Below are 21,423 nucleotides of genomic sequence, written 5' to 3'. Positions count from 1 at the left end.
ACTCTTATAATAGCACCATTTGAACTGATGCCTTATAAATTCTTAATGTAAAGCTAACATGTAAAGTTTAAATCAAATATATAGATCCAATAAAACAAAACCTTTTTAATCTTGCTTTACCTTCAAAAGGACTCTGATTATTGTAATTAAATAATGCATGATATAATAAAGATCTAGAGTGTGTGATTATTTCATTGGCAATTGAATATTGGTGCTTTTTATTTATGCAAGCAATGTATCATGGGCAATATGCATCAAGCATTAAAATATTGATACAATTACACCTAGACTGCCGAACCAATAAAAAAAAAATCTGTGACATGGCTCTGCTGATGATACTAGGACAGTTTGAAATCCTTTTTAAATTTTAATACTCTGATGTGCTGGGTTATGCTAATTTTGCTAAGAAATAATGCCTTTAAGATTCACTGTTGTGCTTTTTATTCCTGTGTGTGAACAAATCCAGCTTTGCTCACCACAGCTAACAAGTAGAGTTGGCTTCACTACACATTTGGCCACAAATGTTTTTTTAAGAAAAAAAAAAAAGATTTAGGGTTTGTTTGTTTTTAAGGGTATCCATTCATATTAAAATGATCTTCCTCTAATATGCTTATTTACTATGCTTCACCAGTTTTGGTTTTTTTAAACATTTAAATGCTTTTTGTCCTTAACTTCTTTATCAAAAGAGTGAAGGGTTGGGGAAAGTCTTCCTTGTAGCTGTTTTATTATTAAATCCCTGCTAAGTGACCACATAGGGCTCTGAGCCCATCCCAGAAGTCCCTAACAGAAGCAATAGATGGCAGGATTTTTCTGCCATGTGCACACCTGGGGTTCCGAGTTATATAGCTGACCCGTTTTTTTCACCTGCAAAAATGGACCCCAAAATGCTTTTGTTCTATACACAAAAGAGTAATTTAACACATAATTATTGACTTAAAAACAACCACAGAAAGAGACTTTCTGTTCATTCATTTGACTGCTAAAATGTTAGCTGATTCTGAAGACCTTCCTCTTGGCTTCTAAAACACTTGTAGATATCCCTGCCATGGCTAGAATAGATGTTTTCTGTTATACCACCTGGCGGCAGTGGATGCAGAAATTTAAAATATGATAGTTGTGCAAAGAATTAACAAATAATCATGTAATCATGTAGTTCACTTTTTATTTAGTTCTTTTTCTTTTTTCCCTTGGAGGAGGAGGTGCCTAGGTCTTGAGAGGTGAAGAGGTTAAATAGTCATGATTTCTCTTGACCAAGTCTTAGATTGATGTAGGATCTGGTGGGATTTGCATCATTATCAGACCTTTCTCTCAGTGATAGTTATCTGGTAGACCTGATAAATACCCTGGTCCCCAAGCAAAAGCTGCCTAATATTTTCGCTTTCCAAAAAGGTGTCAGGTATAAAATGGAGCTCTGAAAGAAACCTGTAAACAGGACATATATATTGTAGCAATTTAATTGCATTTAAAGACTGTGGAGTTGTACTCTAGGGCCGATAACTGTGTAAGTCCCATCTTCACCTGTCCTTCCAGGGACTATAGTTCCCCTTTTAGCAATGTCAAGTGTATTTGCTCCCTCTTTTCCTGTATGAATAAGTAGCAATGGCTGGCGATGATACAGCACAGTTGATCATCATGAATGTCTATAGGATGTCATATTTATGCTCTTCTGTTTAGCTTAAATCTTACTCAGGTTCTAATAGCAAACAGTCCAGTTACAATGGGCTGGCATTGCAAAGCATCTGCTCAATTCAGATAAATAAGACCAATGTGTTTGAAGGGCAAAGTTTCAATACAAGTGGTCTGCCATTTCATTTGGAGATGCAATTCTTATGCAGCATAAATAACAGTGGGGAAAGGGATCATTTGCTAATTGATTAATTATCTTGTAAATGAATTGCAAACCTGTGGCATGTTAGCTAGGTGTGTGTGCAAAAGGCCTGGCTGCTTTCTTTTCTCCTTTGGGTTTGTAAGCACAAGTGATGATGAGGCTCCATACTGCACCCTCAAAGCTGATGTCTGTCACACCAAGTTGGAGGCTGCGACCATGATGCACCTGTCATTTTTTTTTTCAGTACATGAAAACCACTCCCTGTTGGATGCAGGTATGAATATGTGCACATTTGTGTGTATAGGCATATGGAAAGAAAAGAAAATTAAATTCTATTCCAAGCACTCCTCTCACTTAACAGTTTTGTTGGGGACAAGGAACTGTTCTTTTTTGCCTTTAGTTTTACGTTCTCTAGATGAGCAGAATCGTGCTGAATAACAATCTTTTGTGGACTAAAAGTGCCAAGGATTAAAGATCAGAGCGAGGAGTGTTCACAAAGTGCAGAAGCTGGTGGGGTTGCTGAGCCTTGATAACCACAGAGGAGCCGATAATTAACATTCCCGCTTCTGAGCCAAAGGGCAATTGGCCTTCCAAAGGCGTACCCCTTGCACTGTTCCTCTCCTCATATGAAAGTAGCTGATTTAGTCAGGAAGGTGACAGTTAAGGCTCTTTGCTGGCGGAATTTTTGCATCTTCCCAGGGCCTCCTTCCCACTGTACCACAGAGACTGTCCATCACGGTTGTTATGTATGCAGGCTGAGTGAGCCCGCAGGGGATCCTAGTTATTTACACTCTTTTTCAAGCTTCGAAGCTGTTATAATCATTTGCTGTCAACTTTGTGCTGACACTGAATTTTACTTTGTGTTTTTTATGCTCGGTTTGGGTCTCAAATACTGGCATCCATACCCTACACTGTAATTCCATGGGTGACTGAGCTGACCAGCCGTATCCTGTATTACTAACAGAGTCTCGGAATCCTGCTACATATGGAAATTTCAGGATTTTTTTTGATGGTGGACAATAAACAGAGTCCCCTGGCTTTGTGTTTTTATCCTGAAGGTGATCCTCCATGGTGAGCCCTACTCCCTGTTTTATCTCATTACATTTTCTCTTTAACAACAGGTTAGGATCAGTTTCATTTGCCACTGAGTTGTAAAGTTGTAACAGGCAGACTTCCCCTCTGCTAAACCCCCTGTGAGTTTTCAGTGGTTACTTCTTTTCTCCAGATCTCTGTTAGAAGGACAGTGTTGTGATTGCTCTTCCTCTTGCCCCTTCCCCATTCCTTTCTGCCTGTGTGCGACAACATACATGCCAAAATGCATTCATGATTCAGATCAAAATTAAGTATTATCCTGAGTGGTATGAATGACAAGGGACAGATTATAAAAAACCCTGCATAAGGCCACCAAAACGGTAGGAGTGATATGCTTTTAGACTTTATCGAGGGACATTTGCATGCTCAGACTTAAATGCCCTGTGTCCCAGTCATGCAGAGAATAAACACCTTCCTCTCACTTGTGAACAACATTCTTTCCATTAAGCTCAGGGCCTTAAACCTCTAATGACAGGGCAGCGAATGATTTCTCCATGTTTAAAATGTACTATGTTTCCATGCACCATCCCCATCTCCAATATGAAAATTTCATGTACATTGGGGGCCCAAAGGGAGTGATCCACAAAATGATATGACCCTGTTCTTAACTGGACTTGAAATAAAGCTGGTCAAGGAGCTTGTGTGCTTGGCCAATGTAATAAAGTAGACAAATAATTACCGAGCAAATCAAACACACTTACACCTCAGATGATTTTGAAATATTATCTATAATCGGGCACTTCTGTGCTAGGAGGAAAGGTTAATAAAGTAATTTAAAAAAGATTGTGTGGAGTATTATAGAATCAGAAGAGGACTGGCGATCATAATTGTTAATCTCCTGAAACACCAGTTCTGCATTACACAAAGCAGATATTTTAGTACATATTCTTATTGTGTATTCCACTTATTACTATATTAGCTTGGCTAATTATCCTTTATAAAAAAATCTTACTTTAGATTTTTTTTTGGTACAAAAAAAGTAGATATGATTATTCTAGCAGACCTGTCGTGAATATGTCAGTCTTAAGATATAATATAAGGAGAGTGATATTTTTGCAAAGTGATTTTAGATGTGCTCCATAGACACTAATGGAGTAGGCACTAAGTATTCTTTTCCTTCTGGATGTCTTTGGCATTGGATAGACAGGAGAATGGTATGACTTCTGTAGGTGGAATTGTTGGAATAGAGAATAATTCTGAGTTTAACGGTGGTTTTTTAAATAGCCTTCAGATAAAGCTGATGTATATACTTGTAGGATATATGTACAGAAAGATCTGCTTACATTTTTAAAACTCTGTTTTTATCCAAAGTATTGTACAAAGGTAAGTTCTGGGGTCTCTTCTGGTGGAGAGTTAACTCGATACAGAAAGAAAAGAGGGGTTGAGTATGCATATGGGTTGAGTGTGAATATATCTGGGTGCAGTGGTGCACGCCTGTAATCCCAGCGGCTCAGGAGGGTGAGGCATGAGGATTGCAAGTTCAAAGCCAGCCTCAGCAAAAAACGAGGTGCTAAGCAACTCCAGGGGACCCTGACTCTAAATAAAATACAAAATAGGGCTAGGGATCTGGCTCAGTGGCCAAGTGCTCCTGAGTTCAATCCTTGGTACCAAAAAAAAAAAAAGAAAAGAAAGAAAAAAAAGAAAAAAAACACAGTCCTCATCTCCACCACTAGCTAATTGTACCCAGGGAATATTAGTTACCTTCATTGGTATAACAGGAATAACAGTGAGATCTACCTCAGAGGACTTGAAGGAACCAGTAAACTTAAAATGCACTGGCTAAGAATGTGAATCATAATGATGCTTTGTTTCACTGAATTTCCCATCATATGCATAACATAATATTTTGATTTATAAAATATTAAAAATTGTTTATGTTTAGTTATGCAATTATTTCTTTTACTTTCAATTCAGCCCATACTGGCTAGAAATAGATTTTTAATGCTTTCCTGTGCAAATAATTTGCTGCTGCTCTTCTGGAAAACCTCTACTATTTTCTTGTCACTTCCCAACATCTCAAACAGGCACTAGATATATTCCTCCTACACCCTCACATTCATTATATCTTTGGGCTCCTTGAACTCATGCATCTGTCTACCACATTGCTGAAATGGACCTTGCATCGGTTCCCTGTGGCTGGTGATCACTTCCCACACCAGACCTCTGACCTGTCTACAGCACCTAGCCAGCACATTGGAGCCTTAGGGTGACCCTTGGTGTCTCTGAGACACTACGCTCCTGATTTGCTGCCCACTTCTATCTCATGTTCCCCCTTCTCCTTCCTGCCTGCATAAAGAGGCACACCCCAGACCCAGCCTGAGACCTAGCTCTCCTCTTGTCACATCCTCTTGTCACATCCTTCACAGGCCCAACAGCTGCTTACTCTGACTGGGTCCCCACCTCTAGCCTCCAACCTGATCCCGCATAACAACAAAAATTAATAGAAGTTTCTGGCTGCAGTTGTGCAGAGTTGTGCAACTAGCAGGAGCTAGTATAGCTGTCAGGGTAACCAGATTTGGTGCCTTGTGAGAAAATTACCTGCTAAACATCATTTTTTACAACACTGGGGTTCAAAAAATGTCTTCTAGGGCTAGGGTTGTAGTTCAGTGGTAAAGCGCTTGCCTTGCACGCGTAAGGCCCTAGGTTTGATCCTCAGCACCACAGAAAAATAAATAAGCAAAAATATATTGTGTCCATCAACAACTATATATATATATATATATAAATTTAATTTTTATATATATTTAGTGTGTGTGTGTGTGTGTATATATATATATATTTTTTTTCTTAATGCCTTCCATTTTTTTCTTAATGCCTTGTCTTGGCCTCCAATTGCCAGGATGGGGTTTGTACCATGTGGGTGTTTTAGTCATCTCTTGTGACCAAAAGACCTGACAAGAACAATTTTAAAGTTCATTTAGGCACTCACGGTTTGAGAGATCTTACTCTGTAGACAGGTGACTCTCTTGCTCTGAGCCTGTAGTGAGGCAGAACACCATGGTGGAAGAATATGATGGAGTAAAGTGGCTCAGGAAAGCAGAGAGGGAGAAGGAGGGAAGGAGGGAGGGAAGGGAGAGGGGGAGAGAGAGAGAGACTAATATGCTCAACAAGGGCACAATATAATTCTCAAAAGCAATAGTGACCCACCTCCTCCAGGCACAACCTACCTGCCTACAGTTACCACCCAGTTAATCCCTATCATCAGATTAATATTCTGATTAGGTTAAGGCTCTCGTAACCCAATCATTTCACCTCTGAACCCTCTTGCATTGTTTCCCACATGAGCTTTTGGAGGACCCCTCTTATTTAAACAGTCACAGGGAGCATAACTTTCATGTGTGTTGAGGACTTTCAGAATGAACAGACTGAAGTGTCCATTGCTTTGGGGATTAAGATTTTCCTTTTACCCAGCAGTAAATGCAGCCTTTATAATTTTTCACAATAGCATTGGCAAGATTCCAATAGACTCATCTTTTTTGAGGAATGTGGTCCTCAAAAAGGATAATATGGTCTATGCTTTCAATTAAGTAACATTTGCAAGTAAATGAATTAAATAAAAAATACTTCCATTCTCAGGTGGGATTATATTCTACAAAAATTTTGGCAACCTCTCTCTCCTGAGAGATGAGAACTTTTCCTGTTCAGGCCTTAAAAGCTCAAGTCAGGGCCACAAATGTCCAGTCTGTGCCATTGAAAGCACGATTTTTCTCTAAACTGAGCACCTGACATGTGCTGTCTCTTCTCTTTTTTGGGGATCAACACCAAGTCCCTATGGAGAACTGGATGACTTTCTCAAGAGAAACTCATGGATGCCCAATAGGATCATGGTACAGCAAGTGTCAGGGGAGGATGGGGATATTGCAAGTGGGAAGCAAGATCAAGGAAGCAAGAGACTCTCTCTAATGACCATCACTTCACAAGCCCTGCTGATGTGCTTCCGGATCAAATACTGCTGTTCTGTCTATTTGCAACTCTAAGACATGAAGCCACTGATAGAATTTGCCAGATGGTATTTTTTTTTTTTTTAATTTGCCAGATGAGTAACTGGTTGGTTAGAACAGAAAGCTAATAGACAATATTTTTGTCAGGAATGTTGTCCAAATAAAAGTTCCAAATGCATTGAGTTTTGTCTGTGTGAGTGAATTCTAGAGGATAGGAGATAGGTAGCACCTGATTTCAAATACAAAAATATTAACCATATAACACTATATAATTTTGGCCAAGAATTGATTTTCTTTTCTTTTTTTCTTTTATTATTATCATATTATTATTATTATTGTTATTATTATTTGGTTTGGTACTGGGGTTTGAACCCAAAAGCATTTTACCACTGAGCTAGATCCCAGCCCTTTTATTTATTTTTTTATTCTGATACAGAATCTCACTAAATTGCTTAGGGCTCTGCTTAGTTGCTGAAACTGGCCTTGAACTTGCAATTATCCTGCCTCAACCTCCCTCATTGTTGGGATTACAGGTGTGCACCACCATGCCAGGCTTGAAAGTGAGTTCTTGATATCAGTTCTACTTTGTTGATTCTTCTTAATATTTTATCCTTCTCTCTCCCTTTCCCTCTCTCCTCCCCAATCTCCTTTGCTTTCTTTCCCTTTTTCTTCTTCTATCTCTCCATCCTACTTTCTGTTGTTTCTTCCTTTCATGGATATGATATAGATTGATTTTATTTAGTATTGTTAACCTAAAATGATTCGTTGCATTTTCTTGCATCTGATACTTATGTTAGTTCTTACGTTGTTCAATATTTCTTTTCTTTATATTTCCACACAAGGTCAGAATGTTCCTGCAACCTCTGGGAATGTAAAAATATACACAATAAAAAAAAGGAGAAGGAAAAAGAAAAGAGAAACACACAACTGTTGTATGTCTTTATATAAGGTCAGAGCATAGCAACATATGACATTAAAAAAAAAAGGTTGACAGAATTTCATACTATGAGTTCCTAGGATCCAAATGCAGAACAGGTTAGGAAAGTAATATAGTCATGGTAATTACTTTCATCTGGCAAAATATTTCAGTCAGCAATGACTAGCAATAAAATAAAATGATCACCTTTAGTATATCTATTACAAAAACAATTGTCTAAAATAAGAATGGTTTAAAATACTTGGTAGAATATAAAGCACTGATATAAGAGACTCCCCTCCCCCTTTTCTGCCTCTCTCTCTCTCTTACAGACACACACACACACACACACACACACACACACACACACACACACCTCATGATCCACAGACTAAGTTAACGGCAATTTGCTTGAAATGAAGGCCTATTTTTAAGGGAGAAAATATCCCAATTAAGGATTTATAAATAAATATACTATTATAGCCACCATCTTTTTTAAAAATGACTTTTCTTTTAGCTTTTAAGGTTTACAGAAATCACTTATCTGCTCCTTAAAAGATTCCGATTCTTTTTCCCTGCTCTTTTTATAAATACAGTGAATGTGGAACATCATTAATCCAGTCGTAATATCATCTGATAGTAGTTAATCCCTTCTTAGGCACAGCTTTTCTTGGGTCTTTGGAATATAGAAACGTGCTTATACTGTTAGGCATTTTATTTAAGCACCAACCTATTCTTTATGTTTAATTGTCTTCTGTAAAAGAGCATGGAGCAAAATGAACACCGTCTTCAAAGTTCCTTCCTTGGGAGTCTTATGATATTCAGTAGCCCGTTACTTTGTCTGCTAAGGTCATGGATCAAGGGCAGCTCTGTGCCTGTGGTTTGGACGTGGCTATCGGCTCTGACAGGATGATGCAGCCTGCACCGAGATCCTAATCGGTCAGAAAAAGTCTATTAAGTTTGAGCCCTTAAGCTGTCTCAGCCAAATCAGGGATACCAAAGTTACATTTGTTTTTGTGATGACCATTCATTTTGGTCAAATGAAGAAATTGCTCGTGTGCATTTTGTGGCTTCAGGGCCAAAATCCATGAATGTCATGTATCTTTTAGCCTCTCTTGCTTTTTCAGAGACATTATTGAGAAGACACTTATGAAAAAAAAATCATTTTTATTGCAACTGTTTATAAGTCACCTTGATGGTAAAAGAAAAGAGGGAGAAGAGAGGCAATCAGAAACTTGGTTTCCTTCTGGTGAATGGCCAAGCTGGAGGATGATGTGCTGAAGTTCTAGGTGTAAAGTAGGCGTTGGCTCTGACTTGGTTAACGGGAAGAAGGAGGCTCCTGACTTTCATCTCTGAAATTCTTCATGCTTTTTAAAAACCAGTGATCTGGTCAAATCAGTGAAGATCTGAATCTTTCCTCTTAGATCTTAGATGATAGCTGTAATACTCATTTTTTTTTTCCCTCACTGGTAAAAGATCTTTGGTTTTGGAACAAAGCTGCCTTGGGAGAGCATTCTGATCTGTACCAGCCACAAAGGCAGCATTAATTTTTCTTTCCATTTTCTTCTTTAAAATTGTTAAAAATTTTAGTTAGGCACGGAAGGGATTTCCTTGTGATACACCTGCTGTTAATCTGAACTTGACTTTCTAGTAAGAAAATGTTAAAAAAATAAAAACAGGGCATCCAGTTGGTGCCATGTCTCATCCTAGTGGGCCAGGAGAATTTCATGTGTTTGTCAGAGGAGACCATAGGAATTACATTTCACAGATGAAAAACTGAGGCCTGAAATGAGCAAGTATCCATCCTACATAGGCAGCTGACAGCAGAAAAATTAGAATCCATTGGAATTCTTATAAAATGTACTTTTCCACCAACATTCACCTGAACTTTGTCACTTCTTGTGAGAAAAAAATTTTCTTCTTGCTCATTATTCCAATAGTAAGAGGATACACAAAATAGAAGTTAACGGATGGATCAAAAGTCAGGCTGAATTGACAAAAATACACAATCGTGAAAGGACAGACTCTTCAATAATTAGTGTTAGGAAAACCAGATGTCCACATGCCAGAGGACAAAATTGGACCCTTGTCTAATGCTATGTAAAAAGTCCACACAAACTAGATTAAAGACCTAAATGTAAGACCTACTTCTTCAAACCTTCTGAAAGAAATCATGGGAAGGGACTTTTTGACATTGGTCGTGGCAATGATTTTTTGATATGACCCTTAAAGCACAGACATCAAAAACAAAAATAAACAAGTGGGATTTTATTCTAGTAAAATGCTTCTGTTTAGCATATGAAACAATTGCTGTAGTGTAGAATGGAGAAAATATTTGTGTACCATACATCTGATGAGAGATTAAAATGAAAAAGATATGAGAAATGCAACTCAATAGCCATAAAATAATATCCCTGTTAAAGGTGGGCAAAGGGTCTGAACAGACATTTCTCAAAAGAAATCCAAATGGCCCACAAGCCATCTGAAATATAAGAAAAAAGTTCTCAGCATCATTAATCATTAAGAAATGCAAATCAATACCACAATAAGATATCATCTGCCTATTAGAATAGCTATTATCAAAAAGATAAAAGAAAACACATGTTAGCAAGGAAGTGTAGAAAAAGGAACCCTTGCATATTGTGGGTGAGAATGTAAATTGGTATGGCCATTATGGAAAACAGTAAGGAAATTCCTAAAACTTAAAATTAGAAGTATCATGTAAACTAACAATCTTGCTTCTGAGTTTATATCCAAAGAAAATAAAACCAGTATCTCTAAGAGATGTCTGGACTCCTTATTCATTGTGGAATTACTCACTATATTAAGATAATGTAAAATGCCCAAGTATCCTTAGGCAGATGAATGAATAAAGAAAAGGTGATGTTAAAGACAAAGGGATATTATTTTGCTTTACAAAAGGCTATCTTGTCAATTGTGACAATGTGGATGAACCTGGAGGACATTGTGTTAAGTGAATAAAGCCAAGCACAGAAAGACAAATACTGCGTGATCTCAGAATCTAAAAGAGTTGGAACTTGTGGAAGTAGACAATAGAATAGTGCTTCTTCTGGAATATGGTGGGAGGAAAGGACATTGGTCAAAAGATACAGAATCTATTATGTAAGATGAATAAGTTTTGAAGATTTGCCATATGGTATAGTGATTATCATTAGTAATACTGTATTATAGACACAAAATCTATGAAAAAGTCAATTTTAAGTGTTCTCACCACACACACGAAAGTAGCTATGTGAGGTAATTGACGTGACAATTAGCATTAGTGTAGTGGTCATTTATAAATATATGTATGTGTGTGTATATACATACACACACACTATATTTATCTATCTACATATAAATACACAGAGAGAGAGAGATCAAAGTGTCTATTGAATACCTTAAAGATATATAATTTTAACTTTCAATTATATCTCAATAGTGTTGGGGTTGGGAATTTAATTAACTGGCATGGATTTGAGCCAGTTTGAATATCTGTGGAAGTTAAATTTCTCTAAGCCTCAGTTTTCTAATTTGTAAAGGGGTCAAGAATTTGTTCATATTTCAGATATGATATAAAAATTAATTGTGAAAATGCATACAAAGTACTTCACATCATCTGCAGTACATTATTATTATTCCATAAAAGATAACTATCTAACTTTGTAGTTTAGTGCTAACCTCCTCAAAATAAGAAGGGAGGGGGCAGCTCTAAAGTTCCACCAAGGAAAAGAAAGCATGTAGGAGTATATGGAAAATAATACATTTTCTAAGATTGCATTGTGAGAACTGAAAAAGTATAAAAATTATGTTATTTCAAATTGGCATACTATTATGTTGCAGTACAGCTAGCAGTCAGATGTAAAAATAAAGTACAGATGTATCTTTTTTTAGTCAAATCTGATATATGGAAATCTAGATTTAGAGAAAGATTGGTTATAGGGTCATTATTTGCTTTACAAAGCAATTTGGCATAAGGTTCCTTTACAAAGGAACTTCCCTAGTATCTTTAATGTAATATTTCATTTACTGGGAAAAAACTCACACAACTTTACAAGAACTCATTTCATGCATAAAATGAAGCACATCTGTTGAATGTATAGAGGAAAAAATTGAAGTAGAGAGAAAAAAGAACATTGAAAGTTAGGAATAAGTCAGATAATAAGATATATAAAAAGTAAAGTAGCAAGGGAACTTGAAGTAAAACTTTATATTTTGTTCATTCTTTTATTTGGGGGTACCAGGGTTTGAACTCAGGAGCACTGGACCACTGAACCACATCCCCAGCCCTATTTTGTGTTTTATTTAGAGACAGGGTCTCACTGAGTTGCTTAGTGCCTTGCTTTTACTGAGGTTGGCTCAGCCTCCCAAGCATATTGTTCATAAAATGTGTATTCTGTGTATGTACTGGTCAATAAGACCAATGCCCAAAAGAGTCAGTTAAAGCGTTTATCAAGCATTCCATAACATATGGAGCCAGAATTCAAAGTCAGTCCATACCATTCCAAAGCCTATATACTCTTAGGCCCATAGCAAAAGGCCAATATCCAAAAACCAGTGCAGTGCCCTAAGTGTTAATGCAGATGGAATGCCATCCCAGGAACACTTTCCAGAAAAGGTAAAACCCAACTGGGAGATATGTAGTACTTTAGTTTAGATCTGGATGCGCCCAGGCCCCTTCTCCCCAAGGCCTCTATTGAAGGATTGGTCCTGAGTGCAGGGTGCAGTGGGAATAATGGAACTTTCCATAGGTGGGGCCTAGTTGGAGGAAGTTAGGTCATAGGGGGCATGCCCTTGAAGGGAATATAGGGACTCTGATTCCTTCCTCTTTCTCTCTTATTCTGTTTGTGGCCACTGAGAGGTGAGTATTTTCCTCCACCGTGCATTCTCACCATGAATCCTGTGTTGCTGCAGGCCCATATAGCCAGCAGGGTCAAACAATCACAAATTGAAACCTCTGAAATTGTGAGCCAAAATAAACCTTTCCTCTTAATTGATTATCTCGGGTATTCTATCATAAAGCTCCTGAGGTTTCCAGGCAGTTGAAGAAGAAACTTTAGGCAGAGAGAATGACATATACAAAATCAAAGAGATTTGAGCGTATGGGCGCACACGTAGCTGCCTTTCAGGTACATGTGCCAATGTCTGGGGGAACTTGGAAGGAGTTTGGTCATAGCAAAACAGAAACCAATCAGAGAAGTAGTAGACTCATATCATTTTCTGATTGTAATCAGAACTATCGCATACTCTTTCAGGGGGGATTTTATGAACTATGTGAAGCCCTTAGTATAGTGCATAGAAGAAAAGGTTGGGACACAATCAGTGTTAACGTCCTCTCTGTCTCACACTGTATTGCATCTGTCCATCTATTCAGTTACTCACTCTGTTTCTCCCATTAGAAGCAAATACATGAGCATATATTTTCATGGAATATAGCAAGTTCTGGAATAAAGCTATGAACAAGAAGAAAAAAAAAAGAAAAGAATAAAAGGGTAAAATGAAGTCCAAAGGGCACATATCACTAGAGAACTCTCCAGATTGCCCCCAATTAATTAACATGTATTCTTTGGGAACATTTATTCAACCGGTTTTGAGTCACACTAATTACTCAGGCCTCTTTTTTTTTTTTTTTTGGTCCACTGATATGTTATTCAATAATGTGTTAAATGTCTTGATGAAACTGAGTCATCCCCTGAAATGTTTGGCTAGTCATCCTATGAAACAGAAAGGAAGAAAACAATAACATCACCACCAACCAACAACACAAAACAAACAAACCAACCCAAAACAAAAACAAGGGAAAGAGAGAGAAGGTTGAGAGGGAAGGAGGGAGGGATTGGTGTGATCTCAAGGAAACCCCTGCTAACTGACAGTGATTGCTGCTTCTTAACACAAACAACTCATGTGTGTGATAATCAGTTGTAGCAGTTCCTGGGGATTTGTCTCTGGATACTTTTCTGTTTTTCCCCAAAGAAAAGTTTTTTGTTTTTTTTTTTTCTCCTAGAGCCCACGTGAATCCCTGGTCAGGCCTGATTAGACCATGTTAGACCATGATTCTAAAAAAAATATTGGGAGGATTTCCACCGTCACATCTGGAACATTTTTTTAGGTTTTCTCAGTAACCTGAGATAATTGGTCTGGCCTGGAGCCTTGAACCTGTTTAAAGCAACCAGGTAATACCTTAGTGTGTCTTGACTTATCTTGGACCTTGGTTCCCTCTTAACTATTTGCTCTGCCCTCTCCGGTTTGAAGATCATTCTTCTTGATAGAGACCATAGAATCAAAATAGGAGTTGAATAGTTCTGTTTTCTCTGCGACATCTGTTAACATTTTGCTGTGTGCCCCAATCAATGTACCTATCCCTTTGTTCTTCTTTACAAACAGAGCTTAAAATAGCTTTCTGTTGTCCTTGGCAGTTTTTCAGCCTATAGTCAGGCTTTAACCCCCTTGACAATCTTCTTACTGCAGTTTTCTATATTGGCTCCTACGATGTTTTCAGCCTCCCATTTTGGGCACATGTCCTTTTATATTCTGATTCAATAGCTTTAAAAAGGGAAAAAGAATGTTCCTTTCATGTTATATTGTTTTTTTTTATATGTGCCTCTGAAATAATCTGTGATTATTTTGTCAGAATTTTAAAAATAGGCTTATTTTCCCTTTAAAATGTTTTAGTCATGGGACCATCTCTATAATTTCTCTATTTTGATGCCTGCTTTCCTAAATTCTAGGATAAATGCCTATGTCCAAATTTTTTTTTCCTGTGAAACATAACAAAATCTAAAATGACATGTCACTTCCTTCCAAATTCCTTATCATTTTTAGCTCACCCACCAAATCACACTCTTTGGGCAAAGTTAAATTATATATTCATTATATTATTCATAGTCTGCTAATTGTTACATATGAACAATAGGATGAATACATGGTTTCTGCCTGTCTTTCCTGTGTTCTTTGTTGAAAAATACTCATCAACCCATTTAAAATATGTTACCTTCTATATCACACTGTAGCCCAGGATCCTATCTGAAAGCTTTTTAGTTTTTGTCTGTTTGGCTTCCATGTTTAAGCAGTTTGCTTAGTTTGGGTATTTTTGGAGACAACACATTTTCCTATCTTCAAAAAAACCACTTCACCCTGTGCAGAAGATTCTCTTTCTACCACTTGGCGCCATACTTCAAAAACCCAAATCTGCTTTGCACCACACAAATATTTCCCAAAGCTTGCTTGCATTCTCAACCAATATGAAAGACAGATGCCTCTACCCTAGTGCCCAGGCCTTTGAACAGCTTGCTTGTATCTCCCTGCCTCTTGATGACCAGTGACCATGTCTCATAGAGACAACATCAATTGTAATATGTAATCATAGAGGAGAGCATTATCTTTCCATCCATATTACATTTATGTCCCAGGAAAATTTATATCCCTTTAGTCTCATAAACATGATCCTATGAACTTGGTCAGGGGCCAACCACTCCTTCTCTCTTCTATTTCCTGGAAAAGATGTTAAAGCTCATCCAATGTGACTGTCCTGAGAGTTTTTCCTATTCTCTGTTGAATAAGAGGGAAGTTGTCACTGCCTTTATAGAAGTATCTTGTCACTATCCACAGAAGTATCTCCCCTTCCAGTATATACCCCACCAATCTACAGTTTCCTCTTTTTACACTCTTGATACCAGATCCGATTTATCTCTGGCTCCTCAAATATAGTTTTTTTTTCCTTCTGTATTTTTGTTCGGTTCTGTTTTCTTTAAATTTCATTTGTAAAACATTCATCCTTTCTAATAAATTGACACTCATCAAGAGTATTTACCTTTTGGTTAAGACAGAAGTTCATCCTGCATTTACAACATGCTCACTGTTGAGGGCTTCAGGCAAGAGGACACATGTAGAAGAAATCCTCAGCAGGATCCTCTGTGCTCTGACTCCTAAGCATCCATCAGCTCCTGAGTTGTGGTGGTAGCCATGAACCACTGCCCTGAACCAGACTCCTGCATGGGTTATATACAGAACATTCAGCTGCTGAACTTCCTTCAAAATCAGAAAAGAAGTGCTTCCTTGGAAGTGTGACTTCCTCATTGCATCCCACCCGCCTATGCTCCTCATTCCTCCAATATTTGGTGAAATCAGTTGGAATGTGATTAGACGGCTGGGAGGATAGGTGAGACATAGTTGATTATGAAGGGCTAAAGGACTGAATTTGTGCAGCCATGGATCAGGAGGTGAAGGGAGTTTGAGGCACTGTGGGACCAGAGATGTCTGGGTCTAGGCCTGAGTCTCACTATATAGCACGGAGAGCTCCAGCTCTAAACAGGAGAAAAGGAAACCATGCTCCTCTCAACATCTTCCTTCTCCTTCTCCTGATCCATTTATCTCAGAATTCACTCACCTTGAATCTCATGTTTCCTGTTTCCTGGAGGAAAAGCACAGGCTGAGGCCATTTGGATTTTAGCTCAGCTACATGATGACAAATTTGATTCTTATGGGCTTGCCCTGGAACCAAACTGTTGTTTAAGTAATGTTTCTAAGGAAAAATTAATTACAAATTCCAAAGCAATTTACCAATTAACTTTTAGAATTAAATACATTTGTCCCTTGAGGGCTGAGTCTATGAGGTTTGTTGAGTAAATACAGAAGTATTGCTATGTACTAGAATACTATATTTTAAACAAGTCATGAGATTTAGCATACTATTTAGTATATTTTCTTGCCAAAACAATAAAATAAAAATTTCACTTGACAAAACAGAAACTTTAATATTCTAAAAGTTCTTTACAAGAGAAATTTTATATAGGCCTTGAACTCTTAAAGTTCTACATTTAAAAATGGACTCATAAGTGTGTATAGTAGATGTGTTTTTGTAAGTCATTGCTATACATTTCCACCTCCCCCAAATTTTGTATTAGAATCAATATTTAGTTTAATAATTAATTATGATTTAAAACAAAGAATGTCTTATCTGCAATGTCCAAAATAGAGATAGAGTAAAAAAAAAGTACATAAGGTAATAAAAATATTTTTTGAAAATTTTCATTAAGCCCCTTTATAAGGTCATGCAGTTTTTATTTTTATTTTTCATGTGATTTATTTTTTATAAAGTCCTCCACTTCATCTCTATGTGCATATGTGTATTTTCTAACAGAATTAATAGAGAATTAATAGAGAGTCAAAATGAGGACAATACTTGTTTCCATAGAGTTGTTTCTAAAACAAGACAAATAAACAATTAAACATTATTATAAATAATAAAACTTAACTTGATTATTAGAAGAATAATTACATTAAGTCCAGTTTTTTTCTATCTGTAATAATTAAAGGGATATTAATGTCTGTCATATTCTAAAAATTGAGAGTCCAAATCAGTGATGTACCATCACCCTGCCCACATTTTAGCACACACCAAAATAATGATACAAGAGACTTTATGGGTATACAGTTGTCAAAGTGAACCTGGAAGCTCTCAGCAGAATATTAGAACAACTGATGACAGGTTAAAAAAAGAAGAAGAAGCCTCCTCAGCCTTCTGAGTTTAGGAGGATTCAGCAGAATTTCTTATAATGTCACTTTGGGCGTTTAAAATCCTAACATGTTACATGAATGAACCTGCAATTAGAATCTCAACTACAGGTGGAATGGATTCAAAACTGCTTACCAAGTTGTTTGCATCTATTTCCCGTTGGTCTCCTGAGGCCACTGAGACAAGGAATCGGCCTTAATTTTCTCTTCAAATACTAATGCACATTAGCAGTGGCACCTTATTAGGCGTTCCTGTGTCATTTCCTTAAAATCATAGACATACCCCCTATTAAAACTGTACTTTGTGGAAACCTAAGGAAAGGTGCCCAGACAGGCCAAGGAACCTCAGGTATTCTAGAAACTAAAAGATACTTCATGCTGAGCCACAAGTTGCCTGCTTTGGCCCCCTGAAAATAAACATATATTTTGCATATATTCTCCCTCTTGGCTGCCAGCTCTCTGCCAAGGAGAATTGCTATTTTAAATGGAGACTCTTTCTGTATCAGCGGGAAGAATTTATATCCAGTCAGAGAGAGACTAGAGAGCAGCTCTTGTTGTTCGTCACATTTTAGTGCAGGGAAGAGCTTTGCCCTAAAGGTGCCAGGTAAAGAGAATTGCTGGGTAAAGAAAATTTATTGAATGCATTTTCCAAAAGGAAAGCATAATCTGACATTTTTGTTTCTAGAATCTCAGAAAGATAACTTTCCTCAGTTCTTATATCAAGTAGAGGGACCCATAAAGAAAAAAAAAAAAACCACTCTGACTCAGAATGCATTTATGTGAATTTTTTTCTTATTTAATCATGTTTTCATTGATAATTATTTTATATAATTTTCTTTATTCAGATATTTGCCAGCATAACATATCACAATGCTGAATTTATTCTTTTTTTCCCTCTCTGTACCCTCTCTCCTCAGGAACCATGGTACTGTGCGAGCATCTGCCTGTTCCCCTAGTACTTTCCTCTTGAGGGTGACATAACCCCTGTCCCCAAGGCTTTTGAACCAGGGAATGCAAAGAGGGAAACTCAGCTTTGTGAGCCTGTGGCAGTCCCACATCCCTGTGGGGTTCTAGGTGCACTCTCTTCCCTGCCTTAGCTAGCACTTCTGCCCAGTTGAATTTTCCAGTCTCTCCTCCCTCCCAACCATCAACCCCTCCCTCATTTTAAACTTCACTTGATCTGGCCTAACCTTGTGCGCAGAGTTTGTTGATGTGTTTAAACTGTTCTTAGGAACAACGTGAAAGTTCACATTTTGCCCATTTCCGGACTTAGATAAAACTTAGGCTTGACTGAAAAACAAAGGCCAAGTCCAGATGCAATACAAGCACCATTCTCAGATGTTGTTCCTTTCCCATCAGCTAAGGATGCCTCCTCCCTGTCTCCATGAAAAGCACCAGCGACTCCAACACTCCCTTCCAACTTGGTCTGTGACAAAGTGAAAGGTTCCACGTCTGAGCAGGTAAAATATGTTTGTTGGGGAAGGACCGCTTGGCGGTAAGGATGACAACAATTAGCACATGCTACTCATTAACAAACGGAGATTAGAACGCAGCCGAAATGGCAAGCTGCCATCAGTGCGATAGTTACGGGGCAGTTTAATTTCTAACGAATGTGAGCGCTGGATCAGTAACAATATTCGACAAAATGCCGCCTGCATTCTCTTATGGCTTTCATTACCAAATTGAAAATCTGTGTAGATTTCTGAAAATTACTTTTAAATGTAGCCAATCTCCTAGACTGCAAGGCTTGATTTGCTGGTGAGGGAGCCCTGCTGTGAGATTTTAATGAAAGATCATAGTGGCCCTCCAAGGCCGGCAAAGAGCTATGGGCCCTGGAAGACCCGAAATAATCTGTTTTACTTTTAATGGCAGCCATTTTATATTCATTAAGATCAAAATGCAGTTTTGCAGGCAAATTGCAAAGCTGTTCCACTCACAGCTTGAGAACCTGGAGGCCCTACAGCTTTTTATCTTGTTCATAAGCAAATATGCAGTTAATATCTTTTAATATGCTTTGATGCTTGCTACCTTATGGGTACATTGTACCAGAGGTTAGAGAACTGCATGTTTCCTTGGCACAGTCAGCCAGGAACTAAAGCGGCTGTCCTTTTATTTCCATAATGGCAGAAGAAATGAGTCTCTCTCTCTTTTTGTCCCCCTCCCCATTTTTTTTTTTTTAAATATGAGCTCTGCTCAAATAAATTGTAAAGCCCTGTATAGTGTACATTCAGGGTCTCAGTGAAGGTGCAGTTTTTTACTGGGATCCATCTGTTGGTGGTTTATATTATTTAAATTTATACAGTCACATTATTTAAATGTAAACAGCCAAATAAGATAGGATCAAATCATTGGCATCTGGAAACTGTGCTCTCATCCTCTTTGATTGTGAGGTTGTCTGCATTAATAATGGAGTTCTAAAGACTGTGATTCCACCTGATATACTGTATGACCTTAACAGTTGTGATTTTATCAGGGTTTCACTGTAGTAGAAAATGAAGGTATTTTGCAGCTCATTTCCAGCAAAGCTAGTTTGCATTATCTTCTGTCCAGAGCAGTCCTGCCTGTTTTGTGTGTTATAAAATACCCCCACCCCATTGCCCCCTTTCTGCTGTGCAGCTGTACTTCCGGTCTGGAACCATGTTGTAGATTAAATTCCATCAGATTTCTTGTAAGGTAAATGGCATTGTGCTTAATGAAAAGGAAGGAAGGAAGGAAGGAAGGAAGGAAGGAAGGAAGGAAGGAAGGAAGGGAGGGAGGGAGGGAGGGAGGGAGGGAGGGAGGAAGAGGGGACAGAAGGATTGAGGGAGAGTAGGGAAAGGAAGGAAATCTGCATCTACCTCCTCCAGTTCATAAACTATGTCTCATCTCTAAGACAAGAAATAAGGTTGATATAAGTAGATTTTTTTATTCAACTCATGACCCCATCTTAATTCTGCCTTAAGCAATAGGCTAGAGTTAGACATCATTGTCCAGAATCATAGGACTGTTTTGCAATAGTTGAAAAAGCAAAATGTAGGAGGTAATTTGGGGCACCAAAAAGGACAGTCAGGCTTATTTCCACTTTCTTGAATATTTGGAGTCTAGACCTATTAGGAAAACAGACAGACCTTCACCCTTCACCCAGATTATTTTGAGTTTTGAATGTGCCCAGGGCATCAGGGTCTTAGAGCAAGGTTGGGGGCAGAAACACTTTCTGTGTGTGAAGGCAAAGCCTTCCCATGTTATCCAGTAGATGATGGTGCCCTGCATTCCTTTTTCACTTAATAGTCACTGGATTTCCAACCATCTGAAAGAACACAGGTCTTTAAGAAAGGGAGGCAGCCTCTTTATGAAAGATAATACCCATTGTGGTGTCTCCAAAAAGTAATGTGCATTAAGACAGCACCATAGAAAAGCTAGCCTTTGTAGCTCCAGGTCCACCCAACCTCTGTACTTAACCATGCCCCACAGGCATATTATAATATTGTATGACATGTTTACAAGTCCTAAAATCTTACCCGGTGTAACTGCATAGCTTCTTTGCAGACTCAAGAATGCAGGCTTTGACTGTCTGATGAGGGAATTTGATAACCCCTTCTCCCTGGATCTCAGGGTGAGTGAAGGTGTCTGGCCTGCCAAGGCACAATATAACAGGCTTCTGAAAACACTCAAAGGCAAACGTAAATGTGTGGATGGGCAGCCAGCCAGGGTGACCTAGGGGATGGGGCCAGATGATTTTAAGCAGGTTGAGGTTGGGAAGAGTGTTTCAGGCCAGAGCTGGTGTGTGTGTATGTGTGTGTGGGGGAGGGGGGGGGACGGTGATGGAGGGGTACTCTGGAAGCCTGAGGGTTGACTGTAAAGAATTTACAGAGCTTGAACCCGACTCTGTAACTTAAGAGCTAAAGCATTCCCACCTGTCCAACTTTAAGAGGGAAATGGAAAATGTAAAGAACATATAATTAATTTCAATTACAAGCCTTACATATCTCAGGCCAGATAGGCACCATCTTCATTTCCTGTCAGTTCAATGGGCTCTGATACAAAAGTCACATAAATTAAATTAAAACATAAAATTCCCTCTCACGTATCTCTGTTTTCTATTCTTAATGCCTCTTGACATTTAGTCTTTGATATGCTAACACTTTTTTTTTCCT

At 38.1% G+C, this 21,423-nt stretch overlaps 1 long non-coding RNA gene across 3 annotated transcripts in view; it reads left to right on the top strand.

The window, feature by feature from the left end:
* Positions 1-21,423, top strand: part of LOC110597814 (uncharacterized) — a 537,518-nt gene that overhangs the window by 462,444 nt on the left and 53,651 nt on the right. For 2 of the 3 annotated variants that reach the window (XR_013428975.1, XR_013428973.1), the window contains exon 5: positions 18,650-18,750. The exons of the other annotated variant lie outside the window; for it this stretch is intronic. This is a non-coding gene — a long non-coding RNA (uncharacterized LOC110597814). The remainder of the gene's footprint in view (positions 1-18,649; positions 18,751-21,423) is intronic. 3 annotated transcript variants of the gene reach the window in all.

The sequence above is a fragment of the Ictidomys tridecemlineatus genome, chromosome 12 (assembly GCF_052094955.1).
Source record: "Ictidomys tridecemlineatus isolate mIctTri1 chromosome 12, mIctTri1.hap1, whole genome shotgun sequence".
Lineage (NCBI taxonomy): Eukaryota > Metazoa > Chordata > Mammalia > Rodentia > Sciuridae > Ictidomys > Ictidomys tridecemlineatus.
This window is presented reverse-complemented; position numbering and strand designations above follow the sequence as displayed.